Source organism: Cinclus cinclus, chromosome 4 (genome assembly GCF_963662255.1).
Source record: "Cinclus cinclus chromosome 4, bCinCin1.1, whole genome shotgun sequence".
In the NCBI taxonomy this organism is placed as follows: Eukaryota; Metazoa; Chordata; class Aves; order Passeriformes; family Cinclidae; genus Cinclus; species Cinclus cinclus.
The window spans coordinates 53098600-53122887 of NC_085049.1; positions in this window are offsets into that span (position 1 = coordinate 53098600).

Genomic DNA, 24288 nt, shown 5'->3' on the forward strand with positions numbered 1-24288 from the left:
TCTTCCCTGTAGTGATGGGACTGCTGTGAATTTGGTTGGTACCATGCTGCAGCATATTAGACATGATAGGAACAATGAAAGTGGGTTAACTGTTGTAAAAGAATAACAGTTGTTACTCTGCCAGCCATCCATGCTCCTTCTGGTTACCTGTGCTTTTATGGAGCAAGGCTGGTCCTCCCCAACCTGGTGCATTTCCCACAGCACTGTACACTGAGTAGCTTCCTCTCTTTTAATAAAGAAGAAGATTCAAAACATCAAACCTATTAATAAAACTACTCTGAACTGCATAATTCTGCTTAAACAAAGTCACCAAGGAAGGAAAGAATGGTTCATACTATTACAACAGAGTGAGGCTGGAAATTAAGTAAAACAAAAAAAACCAAAAAACTCTGATTACAAATAAACATCTAACCTACTTTTTAACACTGCACAAAGAAAAACTAGTTTTGCTTCCACCAGTGGCTAAGGTTTAAAGTAAGATCTTTCCTGTTATGCTGCTCATGACCTCCTTAGATCCTGTCTCAGTTATAGTGCATGGAATGGAATATTACAGTATTGGCTCCCATGGCACGGCTGAGTTTTAGTTACCTTTTAAATTAACTAAAACTTTTGGAAAGATTAAACCATTCCTTTGCTATTTTGTTTCATCTGGTCATTTTATGTTTTACTACTTTTAATCAACATTTTTCCTGGATCAGAACAATCATGAAGACAGTTCACCACAACAAATTCTTCTTCCCTTTCTTGCCTTAGTAGAGTCACTGGCCATGTTGTGAGCAGCCCACATGTGGCTCCCAATGCAATGTCTTCTGCCTTATAGTCAAATGTGCTGCTTCCCTGCTACTGAAGATATTTATAATGTAAGGGTGCTGAAGATGTCTCAATCTAATCCTTGAAATATTTAAATCTCTTTCTATACAGTAAATGCAGTGCAGTCCTTGATTGCATAATACATTTTATTGGCCCATGCTCTGGTTCTTAGGCAAGATTTACTGCTTTGAATCAAGATCAGGCAGGGAAGATGTATAGGCTCAACTGGTTTTGTAAGGCCATTTTGAAGCTTTTCTGAAGCTGTGCAAAAGCTTGCTTACCTCATATATTCCTTTATCATTCAGAGTTTTTCTGTGCTGAAGCACAGTGTGCTTTCACTGTCCCCTTCCAACCTGTTATGCGATGGTTCTATTGCATCTGGGGATCAGCATGTCACCAGCAGAGCAAACTCCTGCTCCTTGCCTGCATCCTCTTTCCCCTTGGACACACCATCCTCTACATAGTGGGCTAAATTTACCTAAGACTCATTTCTATGAAAGCAGTTTCAGCCATCCTAGATTCTATTTGAATCTAGGATGGCTGAAACTGGTTTCATAGAAATCAGAGGTTCCCTTTTTTTGCTTTTACAAAAGGCCCTTTTTGAAGCCAGGGTTCAACAGCAAGGCACTTGTGCAACTGCAAATCAGCTTCAGTACATTTATCTCTGTACCCTCTTGGGATGACAGTGCCTTGTGGAAGGAATTATCAAGATGTGAGAGAAAACTTTCATAGAGAACTGTGTCTCTCTGCTTCCAGCTGATAATATTGGGGACGTATTAAAATTGACACCTTAGGATTATTTTCCTAGTGTAGGAATGCTTTAAAATCTGGTGTGCAATTGAAGCATCTGATAATTCAGCAATTACCTTCATTTGATAGGTAAAACATTAACAGTAGGCAGTTATGTAACACCCATGGCCACTGGGTAGTATACCTAACAGTGGCTGTGCACCACACTCAGATATGTCTCCATTGCAAGCTACACAGACCCAGGATATTCGTAGCTCTGCTAGTCTGGGTTTGGGAAATGGTCTGGTTGTGGTTAGAGAGGACAATTTAGCCTGCCAAGAAACAGAGAAAGATTCACAATAAGATTTAGTAGGTAAAGCTTGTATTATGTAGGTAAAAACCGATGGTAACTCACTCACGTACAAATGAAATGAGAGAGTGTTGAATCAGATTTTGTATTTTTAACCATGACAAACAGACACTGGAATGTGTATGGGAAATGCAGCAGAATGTGCTATAGCCCAGGAATGTGCAGAAAATCTCCTTTCATATTCTGGATAGGCTGTTAAGGTAGGAGAATTAAGAGCATTAGCAGCCTCTGACAAGATACACAGCTTTCAGATTTCCTAAGTGGGTGGGTGTTAAAACAAGGTGGATGATGGCAAGATGATTCTCAGTTTTAAAGAGAACACCCAGAGCTCCAGCAAACAGCTTTAACAACTCGAAGAGCTTGCTACTGATGCCTTAAGTTTTAGCTTTCATATTTTTCAGATTCTGTACTGCCTAGGTATGTAGCTCTGAGCTTCATATTAAGTGTTAGTAAGTTCTCTTCACAGGGGATGTAGACAAAACTATCCTTTTCCAGTTTTCCAGAGACCAAGGACAACTGTTACAAGCTTCAGGTCCAAAAAGCATAAACAATAGGGAACTGAAGAAAGCAAACAAGGACAACGGGACTTCATGACCTGAAGCTGTAATTGGACAATTAACCCCAACATGTAAATGGACCAAAACTTACAATAGTGTAAAAATTTGGGACCAAGGTCCATCTTGGATCCATCCTGGGTGTAATCCTGGCCAGACTCTTGTACTGCCCAAGGTGTATCCTTTAAAGGCCTTTCGATAAATGCCTGTTTTATTCTTTTAATTGTCTTTGCTTCTTTGATCTGTCTGTTCCAGATCAGCCTCTGCAGGCATCATTACCAAGATGAACAGCAGTGTTAGGGCTGGGGAGGAAGAATGGGGAAGGGAAGGGAAGGGAAGGGAAGGGAAGGGAAGGGAAGGGAAGGGAAGGGAAGGGAAGGGAAGGGAAGGGAAGGGAAGGGAAGGGAAGGGAAGGGAAGGGAAGGGAAGGGAAGGGAAGGGAAGGGAAGGGAAGGGAAGGGAAGGGAAGGGAAGGGAAGGGAAGGGAAGGGAAGGGAAGGGAAGGGAAGGGAAGGGAAGGGAAGAAGTATTCTGAAGATTGCCATCAGTCTCTGAGGTTACTGAAATACAAAAGGATGATTTGTTTCATTCAGCTTTGCTTGGTGTTGGGAACCTCCACCCCAGACCTCCCTCACATCTGATCTCAGCTCTACGTTTGAGAGCATGTGTCAAGAACAGGGGAGAACAGCTGTTGAATATTTTGGTCACAGTCTGTTTCTTTGCAAAAAGTACAAGATAATTTGAAACTTAAGTATGTCTCCTGGAAACACCTTTTCCCTTCCCTTTCCAAACCACATTTACTTGTTTTCTAATATTGATAATCTCAACTCAGGTCAATCTAATTTTAACCATAAAACTCACCCTACTTTATCTTCTTTCCTACTGTTTGGTAAACTCCTTCCTTCACAAACACTATTCACATTGCTGTAGCAATTATGGTCTTTTCATCCTCAGCATCAAAACCATGTAGTCAAGTATTCTTTTTTTAAAGTTGCCGCATGGTACGATATTGTGAACAAGAATATGTTATATTTAGTTACAGTCCTCCCTCTCCAAAAATATCAAACATGGGTAAACATTTAAGGTATCAAAGTAAAGAAAACTGCTTTTCAAGAGTCCCTCTCCCTGCTGAGAGGGAGCCAACACCCCAGATACCCCAGCCTGTGTTCCTTCCTGGCTTGGGGCACTGCTGTTGGTTGCCCATCCTTTCTGCTGATAATAGGCTGAGGAAGGAGCACCTATTAAATGCAATTTGTTTTGGGATACCATTTAATTTTTTTTTCCTTAGCCTGGCAACAGCATGCATGATGAATCTGTGCTGGCACATGTTCCTCTTGCTGCCACCCCCTCTTTGTCTGTTCAATGTCCTTGCCTATTCCTGTCTTAAATTGGGCTGCAGCATCCCGTGCATAGCCTCTTCTGTCCTCAGTTTTTCTGTGTCTGAAGTCACCAGGATGATGGGACTTTATTCTTGACTAGGACTAGATTCAGTATTTCTGTAAAAGCAAGTCTTCTAACTAGCCCAGCTCTGGGCCTGTTACCACAGAATTTTATCAGTTACTCTCCATAGTTGCAGCATTAAAGTAGGAAAGTGACATTTTTCATGCATTATTCTCTGGCTGCACTAGCTCATCTATATTTTAATCCCCATTAAAATGGCTTTTTACCCCTAGGAGACTTCTTTAGAAGATCACCATGTGGTGGCAGGTGCCCCCTGACATGCTGCACAGAAACGTGATAATGTAATGGGGCTCTGTCCTTTCTGCCACTGGCAGTATGGTGGAAACAGGCTGTTTGAGAGACCCTACAGATATGTGAATCAAATTTGAGATCTTAGTGACTGCAGGCACTTAGTGACTGCACCACCAGGTATGGGCCAGGTTGCAATTCATTAGCAAAACAAATCCGTGACAAATGCCTCAGGTTGAGTGGTGTTCCTCATCCTGCCTGTTTGTGTCACAACTAGCAGAAGACTAGGAGGTAGTGGTTGCATTCCCATGGGCTTGAAGCTGGATGGAAATGTGCAGTGATTGGTACCAGGTGGGCTCCCTGCACTGTCAGAGATCCCCAGGCACTTGAAGGCACCACGTGGCATTTGAGGAGTATCCAGGACTGTGTTGCAGCAGGATGGGTAGTGCACCATGCCATTGGGAAGGTAGCTTCATGACACCGTGGTGGTCACCCCAAGCTAGACAGGACAGTCTCCCCATGCTCTGCCTGCCCTGAGGCCCCTGCAGAACTCCCTGCTGGTCTCACACTACTCACTGCCCAGGGAAGGCTGCACGGGAAGGTGCTTCCTCTCCTGAGCGGTGCTGGGTATAAATAGCTTTGAGGCAAGTGGAAAGGGCTGCTGACTTGCCAAGAAGCCAGAGCTGGTGGCACAGAGAGGGCTGGCCGGGGTGGCAGCAGCAGGCTCCCCTCTGTGCTGTGCCTCTGAAAGCCTCCTCTGTCTCAGCTGGTTCCCTTTGAGCAGTTGCTAGGTAAAGGCAGGTGTGGTCAGCTGAAGTAGTGGAAATTTCTATTCATCTTATAAATAGTTGAACAGCCCAACTTGGTGAAATGTGAAACGAGCAAACCTCCCATCTTGTCCTCCGAGGGCAGATCGGGATTCAGTCTATAGTGCTGTCATGTCAACTGTGTCAGTGCTGCTTTCATGATGCCAAGGCCCTATAAGTTATTCATGTGAACACAGCAAACAAAGGTTTAGCTTAACCAAGGGATGAACATTCCTCCACCTGCAGCTTACTCCACAGCTAGATGCAAAAGTTGCAGAGGTCACTTAATCTGTGACAGAAACAGACTACACCGTCTTTGGGGCAATATGGTTTGCAAGTATAAGTAATATGACTGCAGGCATGTCTGAGGGCTTCTGGCACCACATTCTTGGTAGCAAGACAAAATGTCATTAAAATCCTCATGCAGCTTGGCTGACTTGCTTGAAATTTGCTGGGCAAAATTATAAATTTCTGTTCTGGTCATGTTTATACCCAAGGCTTTTGGAAGGATTTTTCCTGCTGCTAAGCCCTCACTCTTCTTGTCGATCTACTCTGACACTTGTTCTCTTGTGTATTAAGGCAGATCCTCATCAGTGGCTAATACTCCCTATGAGACTGCAGGAGCTTTGCAGGTCTTTCCCAGTAACAGAAGGGTTTCTGGTCTTAAAAAGATGAGACTTCATAGACTGAATTTGAAGTTATATGTTAGTTTAGCAATATATTAAATGGAGTTTATTGTAGGCTTTCATTTGCAGTCAATTTTAAAGAAAGGAAATATCTCCGTGATATTGCCTGGAAACAGATGTGTCTGAGCAAGCTTTCATATAACCTCAAAGTATCCAGTCATTGACATCATCTAGTGGTCAAAGCAGAGGGCTGTGAGTAAAGGTAACAGATCTTAATTCTGCCACAGGCTTTTTAGCTGGACTGACCTAGCCAATCTGTTCTACATCTTAGATGATCAAATTGCCATGGGGACACTAAGAATAACAGGCACTGAAAAGCATGGTATGCTCATTAGATGGAAAGGAGTCTATAAGAACAATTTTTTGTGGTTTTGTGTTCCCATTTTTTCTTGTTAACCAGGTGGTAGAATTACGCTGATCCGTAGCTGATCTGGACTCTCACCTCCACATGGAGGCAAATACCCCGCAGTGGCCCTGGGCAGCAGCTGCTGCCAGTTACATGGTCTGAAACCAGGCCAGCACTTTATTTACGTGTAAAACAAAACATGTCATTTCAGGTGACTGGCTTATCAGTAAATTATTATGCCCCCATTCTCATTTTCCATTGTTCTGTGTAGCTGCTTCTGGAAAGGGGTGTCTTGTGGCAAGCCAAAGGAGGGTGCTGTGATGAGAAGCCAAAGGGGGTATGTGAATGAAATCCAAGCCATCTAAGAGCATCTTATGCCTCTCCTGCATTTCTATTTTGTTATACTCACATCCACAGAGAAGGAAAAATTAATCTTTTTAAGGTTAGCTGTTGCCCTTGAACCCATGCTTGCCTGTAATCTGATTAAATTCAGGTAAAAGGAAAGTAATCAAAATTAAGAGACATGACAATACTCAGTACAAAGCTGGTGCTTCACCCCTTGGAATGTGATGTAAGCTGTAAGTGAGCCTTGCTGCCTTCCTGGGAGATTGGTAAGTAAGCAGAGCAGTCATATTTAGCAGATGTAGGAACAAGTAAGCCTATAGCTACAGCATGAAGGGGGAGGATAAACAATTTATAAGTACTTGTAAGTGATGATGGCACAGCTCTGAGTTGCTGTTCTAATTTACTGCTTGCTGCTTGTCTCCCCCGCAAGCCTCAGCCAGCAGATTGCAGGGCCACTGCGTTTTGAGCTCTGTGCAGTCTCAGACACATGCTGAGGGCTATGCTGTATGAACTACACTTTCATTTCTGAGAGCATACACGAATAGCCTCACTAAATTCAGTGGGATGCTTTGCATAAATACTCACTCTGTATGGCTTACATTGGATAGTGCTTACGAGGTGAGCCACTTAACCACAAAACTTAGCAAATGCATAAAAATACAATCGCTTTTTATATAGAGCTACTGTAGATCATTGGCCTCAAAAGTCCTTGTTTTTGACTTGATAAATGGCTGGCTCCCAAGTGTAGTCACTACTGTTGTGGAGTGTAATCTGATACAGAATAGTAAACAAGGTTTTATTTGATGGACAATATTGAAGTTGAATTCATGATTTTAAAACTCCCTCCTCTATTGGTCTAACCAAGCACAGTGTTCTACTTAAAATGTGTTGTACAAATAATTACTGGTGTGGACTTTTTAAATGCAAATGTTAATAAGGTATTGTTTGAAAATGTTATGTGCTCTCAATTAATTAGATGCAGGAAGCCACTTCTTTGTAGGATTCCTCATCACCTCAATGGAAAGATAAAGATTTTTTGAGGAACCATTTGCAGATCAAAGGCACTCTTTGAACTGCACCTAAGTGTTGGTTAGGCCTGGGAAATGAATTGTTATGGGACATGTATTTAACTGTGTGTGAATATATATATCTCTTAGAGCAGGAGAAAGGAAATTGTAATTTCCTTAGAACTTCAAAGGGAGGAAACTTTATAATGAAAAACTAATATATATCTTCACATAACACTTCAGATTTTGTGTCTCCTGCCATTGTGTAATCTTGCATCAAAGGATACCTAGATTGATATTTGAGGGAAGCCATCAGCAAGGAGAGCAGCACAAACTATGGAGGGAGTGAGGAACAGAGAATTAGCAAAATAATTTGAGATTGATGAAAAAGGGGTTGATTAAATTATGTTTTCCTATATTAAGCTTTTATATTTGAAGAACAGTTTTAAGAAGTTGTTTAGACGTGCCATGTGACCTGGTTACTGTTAAAAAGTCCATAAATATTCATGTATTATCAAAGTGAAAGTTTGTACTGTTTTATTGTCCTTGCACATTGTGTGGAATTTGTTTCCCACCAATATTTACAAAACTTCTTAGACTCATTTGCTTTCAAGCTCATGTGCTTTCAAGCAAATATTGAGAGATACTTTTGATCCTCAAATATTAAATTAAAAAGATTTTTGATGTAGTAAAATCCCTAAAAATCTGAAAACATCCTAAGAAATGCATATATGCACCCAGCAGGTACCATGGAGGTGGTAATGTGATCATTCTCAAGGGAGAAGAAGGAGGAAACCAAGGGCGTGTATCATCTGTACAATAAAACTACAATGCAGCTTAAGTTTTGAATAACTGATGTCCACAGTAAGCCACTTTATGCCACAGATTATTTAAAAAAAAATAATTAAAATATCTTTGAATTCTGAATGTAAACTTCAGTGAGCCAATGGGCAGTTTGAGTACAGAAAAAAAAGAGGTAATATTTATTTAAGGGATCATTTTCTAGGGACTGTTTGCAAAATTTAATTGGCTGCCATCTTTATTTTGCATTTTACTCCAGCTCTTCCAATGGTTATTTCTTTTGTTGTTTGAAGTCTGTAAAAGCAACTTAAGATGAATATGAGTACTCAGAAATCACTTAGCTGATAAGGTACTAGAGTGATTTAGGGCTGCTAGAAATTTTGTTCATGAAAGACAAAATAGAAGCTACATAACACAGCAGAGCTTTTATTTTGCTGTTCACTTAATTCAAACAAACACAAAAAGCTTATGCAGAGGTATGTGACACAATGCTCCCTTTCCTACAGAAGCTAATTTGTACATAAAAATACAGATTTATCTTATATCACTGAGGCAAATTTTGTAAGCAGCAGTAACTCAAACTTGTTTTTCTGTGGATTTTTGCATTAAAGTTCAGGTCATATTAAGCATCTGTTATGACAAATGAAGTATGAAATCTCATTTTAACTTTTTCCTTAGTGAGGCTGTAATTGAGTTTCTCAACCTTCGATTTCTTTCTGATAATTTATTACATTTGGGATATTTTGCCATACACCAAAGTTGGTAGAAAATCACCAGTGGATTCAGAAATGATTAAAGGAAGTAACAGATAGACATTAGCATCATATAATCCTTATTATTTCAGGAACCAGACAGCAATGGAAAACCAAAAAAAGAGTATACTTTGAATATTCCCCTCCTATGTTTCTTCTTAGTGTCTGCAACAAAATCATGCCCTCCAAACTTCAGAGACCACTTGTAAAAATTGACTGTCATGTCAAGCATGAATAGTAAAAGTGTTACAGACACTGACATGCAAATGCTGCTTTAAAGAAAGATAAAAATATGCTTGATGGTCTTTACTAAACAGAGCAGAAAAAAGCCAGGCCAACCCACCAAAGAAGACTGCTATGTTGAAGGTACTGACAGTATGATTGTTAAAGTCTAACTTGACAGTAGGAAGTTGTACTATAAATAAGAATTTTATTCTTATTGGTGGTCCTGTGGTATGTCTTTGGCATATTCCCTCTACCAGAAGTAAATGGGATGCATTTAACTTAATGGAGGCTAAAGTTAACACTGTTTTCTTGTTACCAGACAAGGAAAAGAGGTACACACTCATCATTATCAGTACCTTATCATTCACCACTGGGAACATGGTGTGGCACCCACCAAGTCCCTGTGGAATGCGGTGAATATTTTGGCACCATACATGTCCAGGTTCCTTCAAAAGACTTTAGAAAACAGATGGGAAGGTTTCCTGAAAATGTGTATATGCCATTCAGCTATTTTGCTGTAAAGAGAGCTCAGTGGCTCATGAGACATTTGCTATTTAAAGCCCTTTTTCTTCTCTCTTCCCTATCTGTTGTGTTACACAGTAAGCCAATATGGCCCAAAGTCACAGAGCAGAAGAAAAGGGGCTCCATCTGCAGTAGGCAGTAAACTCTGTCTCTGTGAGAAGTGAGTGTTGTAGCTGCCTAACAGGCTCTCAGTCACGTGTAGTTAGCTCCCTACCTGCAAATCTCTGTTTTAAAATATCCTAACTGTAACACTGCAAAGCTTTAGAGGAAGTCAGTTTGATTCTGCCTTCCTTGATTCCATAGCAATATGTAGAAAGTGTCTATTTGAAACACTGTTGTCTTGAAGGCTTTTTTTTTTTTTTGTGCACAAACCCCATCTGCTCACAGAAGGGTCTGTGATGTCTCCTCAACAGGATTGTGTGTTTCTGCCTAGTCTGTAAGAAATTCCTCTTCTGAGGATCTCAGCTGAGTCAGAAGTCCACTGAGATTTACGGCTTAGCATGGACACAGGAAAGACAGAGAAAGGGGATATTGTGTCCTGCTGTACTGCTGCTTTCAGACTAGCCAGATCAGTTCTGGAAACTGGGACAAGTCAGGCCAGGCATTAATAAAGCTCAGAGCTGTATCACATCCTTTTGGAGCCCCTAGTCCTTCTGCTGAGCAGCTGCAAGGGGAGCCAGATCAAAGGCAATGAACATTTGTGTGCTACAAGGAGGAAGGCAAGCTGCACTCCACAGAGACACAGCTGTCCATGCTAAAGAGGATTCTAGTTTTGAGGAAGCTATTTCCTTTGAATTACTTAGGTCCTGACATTATTGTTCCAAAGGTTTAGGGGATGCCTTGGATGGCTTTAAATATGAGAGGTCAGCTCTGTGGTCACCTTCAGTGGTGCTCAGAAGGAGAAGGAGGTAAAGCACTCAATCCTTTTGACTGAAAAATTTTTAAGTGCTCACTAATAATAGCAAAGGGCTATGGAAATGGCTGTTTGCTTTGGCACCAAACAGAAATGTTATTGATATAAAGAGAACAGAACTTTCTTCAAATTTTCTTCTTCCCTGATTGCATAAAAAATGATATGTCTGAAGGCTATATGCTAAAAACAATTCATGTGTTTTAAACTTATTTACATTTCAAGCAAGATATCACTCACTTCTCAAAGGATGGCCGAAGATATCACCAGGTGAACTGGTTATGTTGCTTTTGGCTAGTATATGTTCAAGTCAGATAGTCGTAAGTTCAATGTAGTTCTCAAGATGTCCTTGAGGTATGGTTGAGGTATACCATGTACTGTATTCTTATTGGTGGTTCAATCTGAGGTGAAAATCTGTATATTCAACATTCAGAATAGCAGCCATTCTCTAACCATCATAGCTCTTACAACACGGGGCTGAGTCAGATGGTTCTCCAGATAAGGTAAAGACAGCAGTTTGGGAATAACATTGAGGACTTTATGCACATAATTCTGTTGCTTGGTAGAAAGAAAATTACCCCCTTTAGTTTTATCTCATCTTCCATACTGAATCATAAGGAATGAAAAAATAGTGCCACAAGGTCAGCTCCTGATATAATTATTTAGAAGTATGTATAGTTCATGAGTTATGTTCTTCCCATTGTATCAGATCTTGTTTTTAAGCAGTTGCACACTGAATACTCTTATGACTGGTGAACTGGGTACCTGGCCTATCTTTCTTCTGACAAATATTCAAAGCATAAAAAAATGATCAGTGCTTCTGGTAGGCTAATGAAATTAATGCTGATCCTTGACATCTTTATTGATTTTGACTTACCATTCACAAATTATTTTGCAGAAGACTGTGAGCAACAAAAAAATAGCACATGCATTTGTTAAAATATCCTGCTTTATACAGTAGATATTGCAGGAAAAAATAAACTAAACTAGAGTTGTAAGTCCACCTACTATTTTCAAGGAATAGAGTAAAGCTCAAGAGGAAACTGATTAGTGAAGACCTCTCAACCAAATGGCAAAACTGTATTACTCCTATTATTTTTTTTCCCTGCCAGAATTGACACAATTGATAAAACTTTTTGGTCTTTGCAGCAAGAGCACTTGAAATAGGAAAAAATACTAAACAGATTACTAGAAATAGCATTTTCTCCATTCCTGTTCCATCCATTTCTCTATGTGATGCTAGCAAACTCTAGCTTCTCTGTTGATGATCGTAAAATAATGATGTAAAAAGAATAAAATAAGAATAACAAGAAAGGTATATATCCTGGCATAAGATGTCCTTCCTGTTATTTTCCTAAATGTTTCTCCCATCTCCTTTATAGGTACACACACTGAACCTTTGAAAATATGGAACTGCCTTCAAAATTGCTACCGTCATCCAGATCAATTTGGAACAAACACATGTCTCCCAATCTATTCTAATTTAAATGTACACACTCTGCTGGCTGGCTGCCAGCATGGAGCTCAGGAAATGATAAATACCCATTTAGTCACAGATGCACAGATTTCCCTTTGGATGTTGGGCTGGGGCTTCTTCAATATTCCCAAAGTTACTGCATGTTTACACATTCACTAATGTCACTTAGTGTGATATTTAGAAGCTGGGTGTAGCAGTGATACAAGGGGGAAAGGACAGGAGTTGCACACGCTCTTTTGAAGATCAAGGGCTGAAGCTCAGAGTCTTGTTTGCCTGCCCTGAGCTGATAGCCTTCCACATCAAATAACTGTACACGACATGAATAGAAAATTAGGTCGAACTAATCTAATTTGAAACAATCTGGCCACAGCCAGCTACTGTGAATCTCAAAGGTCTTGTGAACTGGTTATGATAAGTATTTGACATTTCTACCGGGTACAAGATGTAGTTCTCAGTTGCTATAAAATGCAATGCACTGTGCAAGAAAAATGGGCTGTATGCATTGATTTCTATGCTTACTTATATGGTGGCTTGTTGTTCTTTTTTCCTGAATTGCTACAAAGATGTGGTCTTTGTGAATCTGGGATATTTCCAGAAAAAGGATGAATTAATAGTTTTGGATGACTTTTCCAAGTAATTAATTTTTATATCCTTCTCCCCAATTATTTGAGGACTGGATCTTTTGCAAAGGCTGAATATAATGTCAGGGTAAATACTTTCCAAAGTGGTTTGAAATTTTTTTGGTGCTTCACTTGCTGGTATGTTAGGTAAACATCAGCTGAATAAAAAGCTGGAAGTCTGAAATGCAGGCAACCCTAAAACATGGAATGAGATTAAGAGAAAAACTCAGATTTTTTCATTTACATTAGCAAGTCATTGAAAGAGCAAAATTCTCAGTTAAAGATCACAATGAATATTTAACTAATACTGTAGGCAAAAAACACCTCTGGAAGAAACTCAGAGCCTTCTAATGTATCTGTCATGCAATTACAATGATAAAAACACATTCATGTTTTCACCAGCATTAAATAAAAACATATGCTTTGACTATATGGATGATATATGGAGTGGATTCTTTGCTGTTCTGAGTTTCTTTGTCATGAGTGGACATTACAAAGCAGTCTGATACATTATTCCTTGGTACATAGTAATAGCAAGCTTCCAAGAAGCAAGACCCGTGGGGGCATGGTGGTGCTTCCACAACTTTGCTTGGTTCTGTGTAACTGATTTTCTTGTCCACATCCTCTGTCCTGTTTATTTTGAAAGATGTGTCAAGACCAAAGCCCTGGGGGACATGGCTACAGACTGGCAGCGATCCCTGGAATAGCCACTGGTGAGCAAGGGAAGGAAAACAGGGACTGGCCAGGAAATTAGAGTTGTTTTTATTAGCACTTTATTCACCCCAATCCGCCAAGCAGTTCTTCTCATATGGATTTAATTACAAACTCAGAAGTAATTGAGGGAAAGTGTTAGACTTTGATTCTTTAACACATATCTAGGAAACAACCAGATACCTCAGGAAACTTATTTATTATTGGTGCATAGAATTAACAGAGTTTTTCTCATGTTCCAAAACACCAGATGCATGCAATTTTTAAGTGAATGCCTGCAAGCATATTTACTATGCAGGATTACAATACCCCTCCTGCAAGCAGACTTGAAATTTACATTCAGCAAATGAAAAGTCTATGGAAAACTTATCTGAAATTTAGTAAGCAAACAGACTGCCACTCCCACTGTAAATTGGAATTAGTACTACTATATATTTGTACAATTCAGTCAGAAATTCCCTGGGCTCCCTCTCAGCTGAATGAGCAGGGAACAGCAAAACATGGTGTGGTTTAATTCATGCCAGGATGGGGACCTACCCAAAAGACATTAGGCTCTGACAGCTACACGTGTGTTATCTCCACTAGTGATCAACATGTAAATTGAAGTAATCTTCCTGTAAGTGCCTGTATTGAATAACTCTTTCTATTCACATGCACTCCTGTGTGTCTAAAAATATGTTGTTATTATTAACTTGGATTTTGTTCTAAATAGCTTTGATGCAAAACAACACTTCCAGTCCACACAGATTTCACTAGGCTTCTTTTACAAATCCATTAAGTAGACAATACATATTTTTAAGGGCCAGGAATGTTTTCCTTCCCAGATCATGGAAAGAAAACAATGTTTTGCTGACCTTGGAGAACATAACATTCAAGGAAATCTTCATGTCTATATTGAATGGGAAGAAAGAAATAACCTTGGAATTTAACCATATTACTACAGAAAATATGCAACAACTCAGAGACCAATACTTGGGAAGCACAAACATCCTTCTACAGATATATGAGAGGGTTAAACATAACTCAGTGTATCTTGGCTACTTTGTTCCCAAAATACATTTCCTTTTCTCTGAGATAAGAACAACTTCTCTTCCTTCTGTTATTCTCTAACAGTAATATTTGTCAATACTCTGTGCCCTTGTGATTATCCATTAGAAGAAAAAAAGAAAAGATGGAACCAGAAAGTATAGTGTAGCACAGCATTTCAGAGATTAATTTATTAAGGAGTACAGACACTCTACAAAGCAAATCACAATTTATTTTTGCAATTGTTACTGTAAATTGATATTTACAATAGAACTTAATGAGCAATTATTTACACTCAGCATATTTGGCCTAGGCCAAAGTCCAGGCTGCAGTAGCTCCCAAATGTCACTCTGAGATTTGACAATCACGGCATCCCATGTGCTGTAGAATGGCTCTGGTCACGCTGCTACTCAACACTCTTCAAGCTCAGGTTCATCCTCATGTTTTGAGTTACACAAAAGTGAAAAAAGGTGGCATATAAAATAAATTTCATGTGTGGCAAGTGAATTTTGATGTTTGAAACTAGTAACTCTGGTAGATTATTGGGAAAGAATGGAGCTGGAGATAAGGATGCCCAAGATAAACAGATGTTTCTAAGTTCATTTAGTCTGTGAGATACTGAAAGAATATTGCATGCCTGCACAGAACAAATCAAGAGGTAAATTTAAAACTTGTTAGTACTAATTAATAAGTAAGATTCTTAAACAAGTTACATCTTGAGCAATTCTATACTTGAAAACACTTATCTGAATAGAAACATGAAAAGGACACTTAGAAGGGATTTCTTCTTTGCTGTAATCTGTCTACATATTTTTTCTGTATTCTCAAGCCAGTTAATGTAAGAATGTTTAGGAAGTCTATATCCATTGTTTAAAACTTTAGGAACTTGTTTTGAGTCCAAACTGTTTTACCAGCACATTATGATCCAAGTAATGATTTTATTAAAGGTTAACTTTTCAAAAAGCAGACCCACTTTAGCAATATCTTGTTAGGAAGTTTGAAACTAAAACTTCTCTATTCACTTCTAAAAGTATCAAGCTAAACAATTTAAGCAACAAATCAAGAATTTTTAAGGTAGTTGCCTTTTATAATAGGAAACAGACATAGGATTTATTACACTGTCTTTACCTGTCTATCACGTAGGAGTGGTTGCATGAACAATGGCTCCTGGGCTTCCCTCAGTATATAAAGACACTTCAGGAGTGATTCAGGTCATATTATCTAAAATAAATCTTAAGACAAACCACCTCACCTGCAGACATCACATTGTAGACCTCTAACTGTAATGACCCCAACACAAATCCCTTCATCCAGCCAGCTGTGACACAGAGCAAGCTGTGCACTTGTACCCCTTATTTTAACTGTGTCTCTGAGATAATGGTTCCATGTTTCCACCCTCTTATGAGGGGATTGCATCGCTAAGGCTCCCACTCAGAAACCGAGATAAGGGTCAGGACACATTGAGGTAGAGCTTATTTCCCACCCTTACTTATTCTGGGAGCTCTCTGACTAAACCCTGAGCTTTATTGAAGTGCAAATTCTGCTGCATACTACTTTAAAGTTATCTTAAACATTTCCATTGCCTTAATGAAGTTGAAATCAAGCCTGTAGATTGGCATCTCAAAGGAAAATGTGGGCACTACAATAAAAATGATGTGGGTGAATCTGTAGGTGTCAGATTGCTGAGTCCATAATGAATAATTATCTCAGCATAATTATTCTGCATGCTGTTTTTCAGACAAGATGTAAAATTGAGGTCCTTTTGTTTCTTGGTAATTAAAACCACATCTCTTTATGTGATTGCACCTTACAAAAGAGTCTTTTGGAGAATATGTTCTCCTAATACTATCCAAGGCTGGATAAGGAACTATTATACTGATCATTAGAACTGTCTGTCCTACATAATTTTCTCTTCCAGCATCTCTGATATTAATTTTTGAATTTTCATTTCAGTTTATATATGTATTTTTTAGGAGAAGCCCATATGGTGTACTTTCTTTGATACATTTTTTTAGTTTTGTGTATATGAACAGGGTTTTGATATTGCTCCTGGATCAGATTTGATGTAATTTTGAGTTCAAAAATCGACTGCTGGATTTCAAAGGCAACTGGATACATTCACAGGATAAAAATACCTGAAAAGTGTTAAACACAAAGACACAGCTTCTCTTTCAGGAAATTCTTGAGTAGTAAACTGATAAAAAATGAGGGAATATTTTTAAGATAAAGTCCTGAATGTTCCATGTATTCTCAATTTTTTCCTGCAGTATCTGTTCTTGACCACCATCAGAACAATACCTGGGGCTCACATAACTTTTTAAATTTTGTCCAGAATGGACATGCTTAGTTTTCTGTGTAATATAATGTAACTACTGAGAAGAAATTTCCTATCATTAGGATTTCTCACCAAGGCAGGGATGCAAACATATTTTTCAAAAAAATGTAAAAAATTTAAGTAGATTATTTTCTCTTGTAGCTATGTTACAAGGAATATATATTTTTAAATAGAAATATTCCTGTTCTATTTTATTACCAAAATAGGCATCTTATCAAAATGTTTTACACTTTCTGCAAGTTATAGTGGCTTTTTGGACATTATTCCTTGGCCTGCTCTTGGAGCTATTATGGGAAATTTGATGCAGAATAATGGTTCCTCATGTACCCTCCAAGTTCTTCAGCATATCCTCTTTTGCATTTACTAGGTGCCAATGCAATTATTTTGAGTGGAAGGATCACCAAAAAAAAAAAAAAAAAGATGAGACATAGCTAAAAATATTTTCATTCATCTATCCCAGAGGTAACAGTTAAAGGATACTTCAGCGAAGAGCAGTAAGTCTGTCTAATTAAAACTGGATTACTGATCTTTTGCTCAGATTAAAGAATTCCCTTAGTGCACAGTGACATATTCTGATTTTTCTGAAACTTTTCCTGTCATTATTTAGTGATTGTAATAAGTAAGGGCTGCTTTTGGCTTTACCTTTGACTGACCACAGATTACGGATGTGCTGCCTGTCAAAGCGTGACTTTGAGATCAATATTTCTCTTTCTCTGGCAAAAGTGGAAGAAAAACAGAAAACATGAAGCATCCAACTCTGAAGTCAGACTGAAAACTAAGAAGCTGGAGAGGAAACCCATCTGATGTCTTTCTATCTTCATAACTTGGATGAGATAAAAGACGAGAGGGTCCATTTCATGAAAAACACAGTAGGAGGAAGAGAGCAAATAAAGTGTGAAGAAGATGACTTGGCCATTGTACTGGCAACTAGGAGATGAGAGGAAAACTAATCCCTCCATGACTGGTATTTGGAGAAAGAAAATCCTCATGCTTGAGCAATGCAAACATCAGAATCTCAGGTGAAACTACGGTACTGCATTTTCTTTGTGACAGTACATGATGAGGTGGCTTTAAACAGAACAACAGTTTTTTTTCCCTGGCTGAAATTTGACTGATCGATGATGAATACAATGTTGAGCTTATCAAGAAGTCATCAAGATCACTGTGCCTGGTTACGTTATGAATAAGAAGGAAACCGGAGGCATTGGAACTAATGTTTCAGACTTTGTGGAAAATAACAGAGTATGTATACCCAGGTCCTGAACCTGTTTAAACCATGTTACAGGAAATTAATAATAAAAACCTAAATCTATTATATATAACATAAACTTCAATAAATTTCCATGCGTCTCCTGGGTGGGGTGTGGAATTGGGGAATCAGTTCTGGCAGTCAGTGGTGCTCTGCAGTCAGCCCCCTGTGGGACTCATGTGCACCCTGTTCTACTCAAATTGTGAGACCTGGGCTTGCCATGAGACATAATCAAAATAAAGAGATATGTCATGTGCTTGGAGAGGTACAAAGTAAGGGATTTCTCAAGCAGAAGGCCGAGGTATTTTTTGCTCCTGTGTTTGCCAAGTGCATTTACACATGGAGTACTTGGCTGCCACTTGTGCAGACTTCCCTTGGAAGCATTTTCCATCTGCCATGCTCACATGCAAAAAAACAGAAAAAAAACAACAAAAAAAAAAGCACAAACCAACAAACCCTGGAGATTCCACCTCCGTCCCTCAAATGGAACATCTCTTTGTCTCTTACAGCTTTTAGCAAGACTTTTACTAAAGATACAGAAAAAATGCAGACAAGGTGCTTTCTAGCATTTCATACCAAGAGCTGCAGCCAACAAGATCACAGAGGCCTCAGATGGCAAAGAGAAAGCGATTCAGTTTCACCTTGACTCTTTATTTCCACTAACAACCTCCACTTTATCTGCAGCACTGTAAGCTCCATCAGCTGTTTCATCCAGGCCTACTCAGAATTAAGTCTCTTTATATGTGGAGAGCAGTGAAATAAAGTGAAGCTAGGAGTTCTTGACACTGTTTTCTCCTATACTTAGAACTGCGTGTGAAACACCAGCCAGCTTCTTCACAAAAGTAGCAAAAATACTTTCCATTATGATTTGTAACAGCATTCCCTCTTATAATACATCACTCACATCAACAGCAAAATGGAAAAGAAAATCACTGAAAAAATATATGAGAGGATGAGCATCCTAAACCTGATTAGCGATGATGTGGGGGAGACACATGTCTCTCTTATGTTTTCTTTCTTCCAAACTGTAATTATTTTTCAAATAGACCACTTTCTTATATAATGATTGTGATTTTTCAGAAGACAATCTTTGGACAGCACTTTATAATTTCTACAAGACATGTACTGAATAGACCTTAGGATAACCAGATCATTTGAACAAATGGGACGGGATCTTTCTTTAATAGAATTTCCTTGATTTAAATTTCTGCTTCATATATTATGTGAAAAAAATCTGCATATTCAGAAAATTGAATGGCAAGACCTGCTTAAAAGATTGGCCTATCGCTTGTGCCTTTCACTGACAGTGAAAGTCTGAAACTTCTGTTGTATTTCAGTTATATTTTGGTGATAGGGACATTTAAAATTACCTGTAAGTATGTTGGAAATAACTCTAGCTCTTATTTTTCAGAAGGATTTTTTGGCTTGTCCTGTCTACTCTCCTCTCCTAACTCTATACAAGCCATGTCTCTCAAGGTATTGGAAACAACAGGTTAGCACATTTTCCGTGAAAAAATATTGAACTTCTGCCCATTAACTGGGCTTCTTCAGCTCTCCTGCCTGACACCACACAGTGTGCCAGGCTGTGGCTGGGCTGACAAGGCTTTGCTGCATCTCGTTATAATAAAAAGCAAAATCAGCTGGTGCAGTGAAAAAAATATAGGTTCATCAGGGATAAATAAAGTAAGTTATTCACAGGAAAATGATCCATAATTGCTCATGATTGAAGTCTTTAAGAATTACTTGTAGGAGAAGAAAGAAACTGCATAATAAATTAAACTCCCTGGTTTGTTCTCAGAACATGAGTGAATTGGGGCAAAACTATCCTGTGAGCCAAAACACACAAACACTGATCATGCTCTTCAGCAGGCCTCTTAAATGTGTTTTTACTGAATTGAATTCTACCACCAATTCACTCTGTAATGGAAGAAAAAGAAGGTGGCAGAAAAGGTGGTGAAAACCTTGTGAAAATATCCTTTTATCAGACAAGACAGAAAATTAATAAGAAAAATTCTTTTGAGACATCTCCCCTCATCAGTCCAAAAAAAAAATGAATAGAAATCTAATGATATTGTTTGAAAAATGAAAATAATCAGGGCACAAGAGAGTACTCTCAGCTTACCAGAACCAGGCCTGTTGCAGAGACCATCACTGTGTCCTTCTCCACATCCCTTTACAATACCTTTCGGTAGTTACTGTACTCTGTTATCCAGCAACCATTCTTCACTACAGGGGTGTCTGCAGTTCTGTTTTGGCTGAGGAATTCATGGTTTGAAGGGATGAGAGACAAAAGGGCAGCAGAAAAGATAAATCTTGTGGTGCCCTCTGATCTCCAAGGTCTGCTGTCTGCCAGCAGTAACCCATGCAGAGTGCAGATGCCCTCGCATGGATACACGCTGTGAGCCTCCCTCTTCTTCCTGCAGTTGGTTTTGCCATGCCACCTGTGCTTCTACCACAGGATGATATTCCTTATTCCTAGGCCTTCTGGAAAGAGGGGAATGAGGGATGGAAAAAGAGACTGCTGTGGGGATGCAGGAGCAGAGGGGTTCTGTCAGACAACTTCCCCACAATGACTGTCTCACTGAGCCCACTCCAGATCAGGGGAGACTGCTGGTCACAGACTAATATCAGTGATTGCACAGGATATGTCACTTTGTGTGTCTGATGGACAAACTGCTATGGTAATTGCTTATCCACATGCTGTATATACAGTGGCTGATAGATTTCTCATGAGCAATCAAGACTCCAGACAGAAAAGGATTAGAGACAAAAAATTAATATCTATTTGTACATGCAGTTATAGATGTTAAAGGTTGGTGACTTCTTCTGGATGCCAAAATAGCCTATTGTGATCATGGGGCTGAGGTTATATCATGTTTGTGTTCTAATATCCCAGTTTTAATGTATAAAAACATTCAGAAACTTTTCTCTGATCCAGAAGTGATTTCTGTCCAAACACAACTTTATTTGTAAACTTAAAAAAAGAGTAGTTCTTTTTTTTCTTTTTTTTTCTTTTTTTTTTTTTTTTTTGAGCCCGCCCCTAAAATTATTCAGGTCTGTGCTTTGATCATGGGCTGCTGAAAAAAGGATTTGAGTCAGACTAAATCCACCTGCTTTCTGTCAGGGCATGCCCAAAGAGAGGCATCAGCAACTCTTCTGTTAAAGCAGGATCCAACCTATATATATCAGGACTTTATTTCTGTACAGTAACAGAGTGTAGAACAAAAAACACCTCTTCCAGAGAAAGTGAAAAAACAAGGAATGTGGGCAAAGAAGTGTGGTGTGCTGTACCTGGGAATTCTGAGAAAGATAGTGAGGGAGGACAAAAGGGTGAATTATACACATCTCTGATCAAAAAGGCATTACTGTACCTATGTTTTAGTTGCCTCTCATTTTTCTTACCATGCTTTGGCAGTTACTTTGCCTTCTGGGAAGGCCCATAGCCCTATTTTGTTTCTGTGAATGTTTTCTCTCAGTGTATGGTGAATGTTTCTTGCAGTCATTGACTGAGTTCTCGCTGTGTGTCTCCAAGGGCTGCATGGGTGTCACATAATCGTGTATTTTCTCTAGGCTGCCAACATCACCCTCACTGACTCAGGGAACAGGGCTTTTGTTTAACTGAAGTGGCTTTTCTTTAACTCTCTTGTGCAGTGCTACTTGGAATGCAATTGCAAATTTGTATTTACTCTTTTTTTTTAAATTTATTTTTTTTAATGAAAAGGGGGCAGATAACGATCCATGATGCTACACAATCTTCAGTAAGAACAGAAAAGGCTGAGACATTTGTTTACTTTTTTGCAAATACTCCTTGTCTGCCCTTTCTTGTTAGTGTCCTTGCTCCTAACCAAATGTTGTACTCACTATTTCACAATATGGATGTTTTAACTCCTGCACTGCTCAGTGCATTACTTCTGTTGCTGGCTCAAGTTTGCTTGTGGTTTTAATGGCTCATATTAAACACTTTCTGAATATTTTCTCACTTGTATGAATTGATTTTTCACTGTTTATGAATATTGTGTCATGGCTGAAATGACACAATATTTTCCTAAAATGTGTTTTTATTCCCTATCATCAACTTGTTGTGGCCACACAAACCATGTCCTTATTATCTGACTAACCTCAACACCTCTATCAATTCACTCTATTCCAGAGGTTGTACAAGCCCTAGGGCTGACATTTGCAGCCTCATATTTGGAATCAGCACCATGAGAACATCTTTGCTTGAGCTTCTAACCACCACCTGCAGTTAATTTTCCCATTTCTTTGTCAACTTAATTAAGCATTTTAATTGATTTGGAGCCTATGAAGAAGAGACATCATTGTGAAATGTGATATCACAGATTATATACTTGTCTAATCATTAAGTCCTACATTACATTATTGTCTTTAATAAAGGAAGATGAAAATTCTTTTTAACTTAGGAAGTTATTCCCAAAGTCTTAATAAGTTATTTGATTTTTTTTTTGTTAGACAATACTGCAGAACCTGAGGATATGAAATTGCTTTCCCTCCTCCCCTCCCCCCCGCCCCCAAAAAAGAGATCAAACAGTGGAAAATGGGACCTATGGATACTTCAAACATTTCCAAATGAACACATGTGAAGAAAGAAGGAGCACCACCTAACAGTCTTTTTAGATTGCTCTTTATCAGAGTGTTTGTATCTAAAGAGATGTAAGACTCTGAACTGTCTTAGCCAGCACAGGTGTATATAAGCAGGTGCCTCTTGATCTGACACCCTTCTATGACAAGGTGACCCATTTAGTGGATGAGGGGAAGACTGTGGATGTTATCTTCCTACATTTCAGTAGTCTTTGACACTGTCTCCCACATAATTCTCAAGCAGAAATTAGCTGCTCATGACATGGATAGATGTGGTCTTCCCTGGGGGAAAAACTGGTGGATATGTCAGACCTGAGAGTGGTGGTTAATGGAGTTAAATACAGTTGGTGACTGGTCAGTAAGGGTGTTCCAAAAGGCTCACAAATTACTGGAGCCTATCCTCTGTAATACCTTTTATTGACAACATGGATGCAGGGATCAAAGGCACCCTCAATAAGTTTGCAGATGACACCAAGCTGGCAGGATGGAAGGAAGTGGAAGGCAGAAAGACTGCAAGAGGTGTCTGGACAGGCTGGATCAATGGGCTGAAGACAATTGTATGAGGTTCAAGAAGGCAAAATACTGAGTCCTGCACTTGGGTCACAACAATCCCATGCAGAACTCCAGGATGGGGAAAGAGTGGCTGGGAAGCTGTCCAGACAAAAAAGAATCTGGGGGTGCTGGTTGACAGCCAGCTGAATGTGAGTCAGCAGTGTGCCCAGGTGGCCAAGAACACCAAAGGCATCCTGGCTTATATGAAGAATAATGTGGTCAGCAGGACTAAGGAAGGTACTGTAACTTACTTGGGACTGGTGAGGCCACACCTTGAGTGCTGTATCCAGTTCTGGACCCCTCATTAAAGAAAAACATTGAAGTGCTGAAATGTGTCCAGAGAGGGCAACAGAACTCGTGAAGGGTCTGGAACACAAGTCTGATGTGGAGTGGCTGAGGGAGATGGGGTTGAGCCTGGGGAAAAGGAGGCTCAGGGGAGACCTTACCACTCTATACAATGACTTGATAGGAGGCTGTGGCTATGTGGGGTTGGTTCTTCTTCCAGGAAACAAGTGTCAAGATGAGAGGAAATGGCTTAAAGTTGTGCAGGGGAAGTTTAGATTGGGTAGCAGGGAAAATTTCTTCACCAAAAAGCCTGTAAGCTGGAACAGGGTGTCCAGGAAAGTGGTTGAGTCACCATCCCTGGAGGCATTTGAAAGACATGTAGATGTGGTGCTAAGGCTTATGGTTTAGTGATGGACTTAGCAGTGCTTGAGTAATATTTAGACTTGATGATCTTGGAGGTATTTTCAAACTAAATAATTCTATGATTGTCTGTGCTATTCTCTTCTGGAAATGTTTGCTCTAATAAGTAGCATTTTAAATAATACCTTCCAGAGTCCAAGTGCCTTTAATATTGGGATCATAAAAGACCTGCACATTTTGTTGCAAAATATTAGTAAGAAGCTGAATTGCTGTGAATGGTAAATATTTTCTAGGTATAGATCTCACTGTATATGGATCACAATGACATTCAATAAAAGTTTACTGACAGGGCCAAAATATGGCTCAAACCCTGCTGTATTGAATCTAGAAATAAGATGTTTGGGAGAGTTATCTTCCTCAGAAAAAAGAATGAATCTGAAAGCAGTTTAACACATGAGAGTCAAAACCTGCAAAAACCAGACTAGGTAAGATTCCCTATTACATATATTTCAAAGGAGAAAT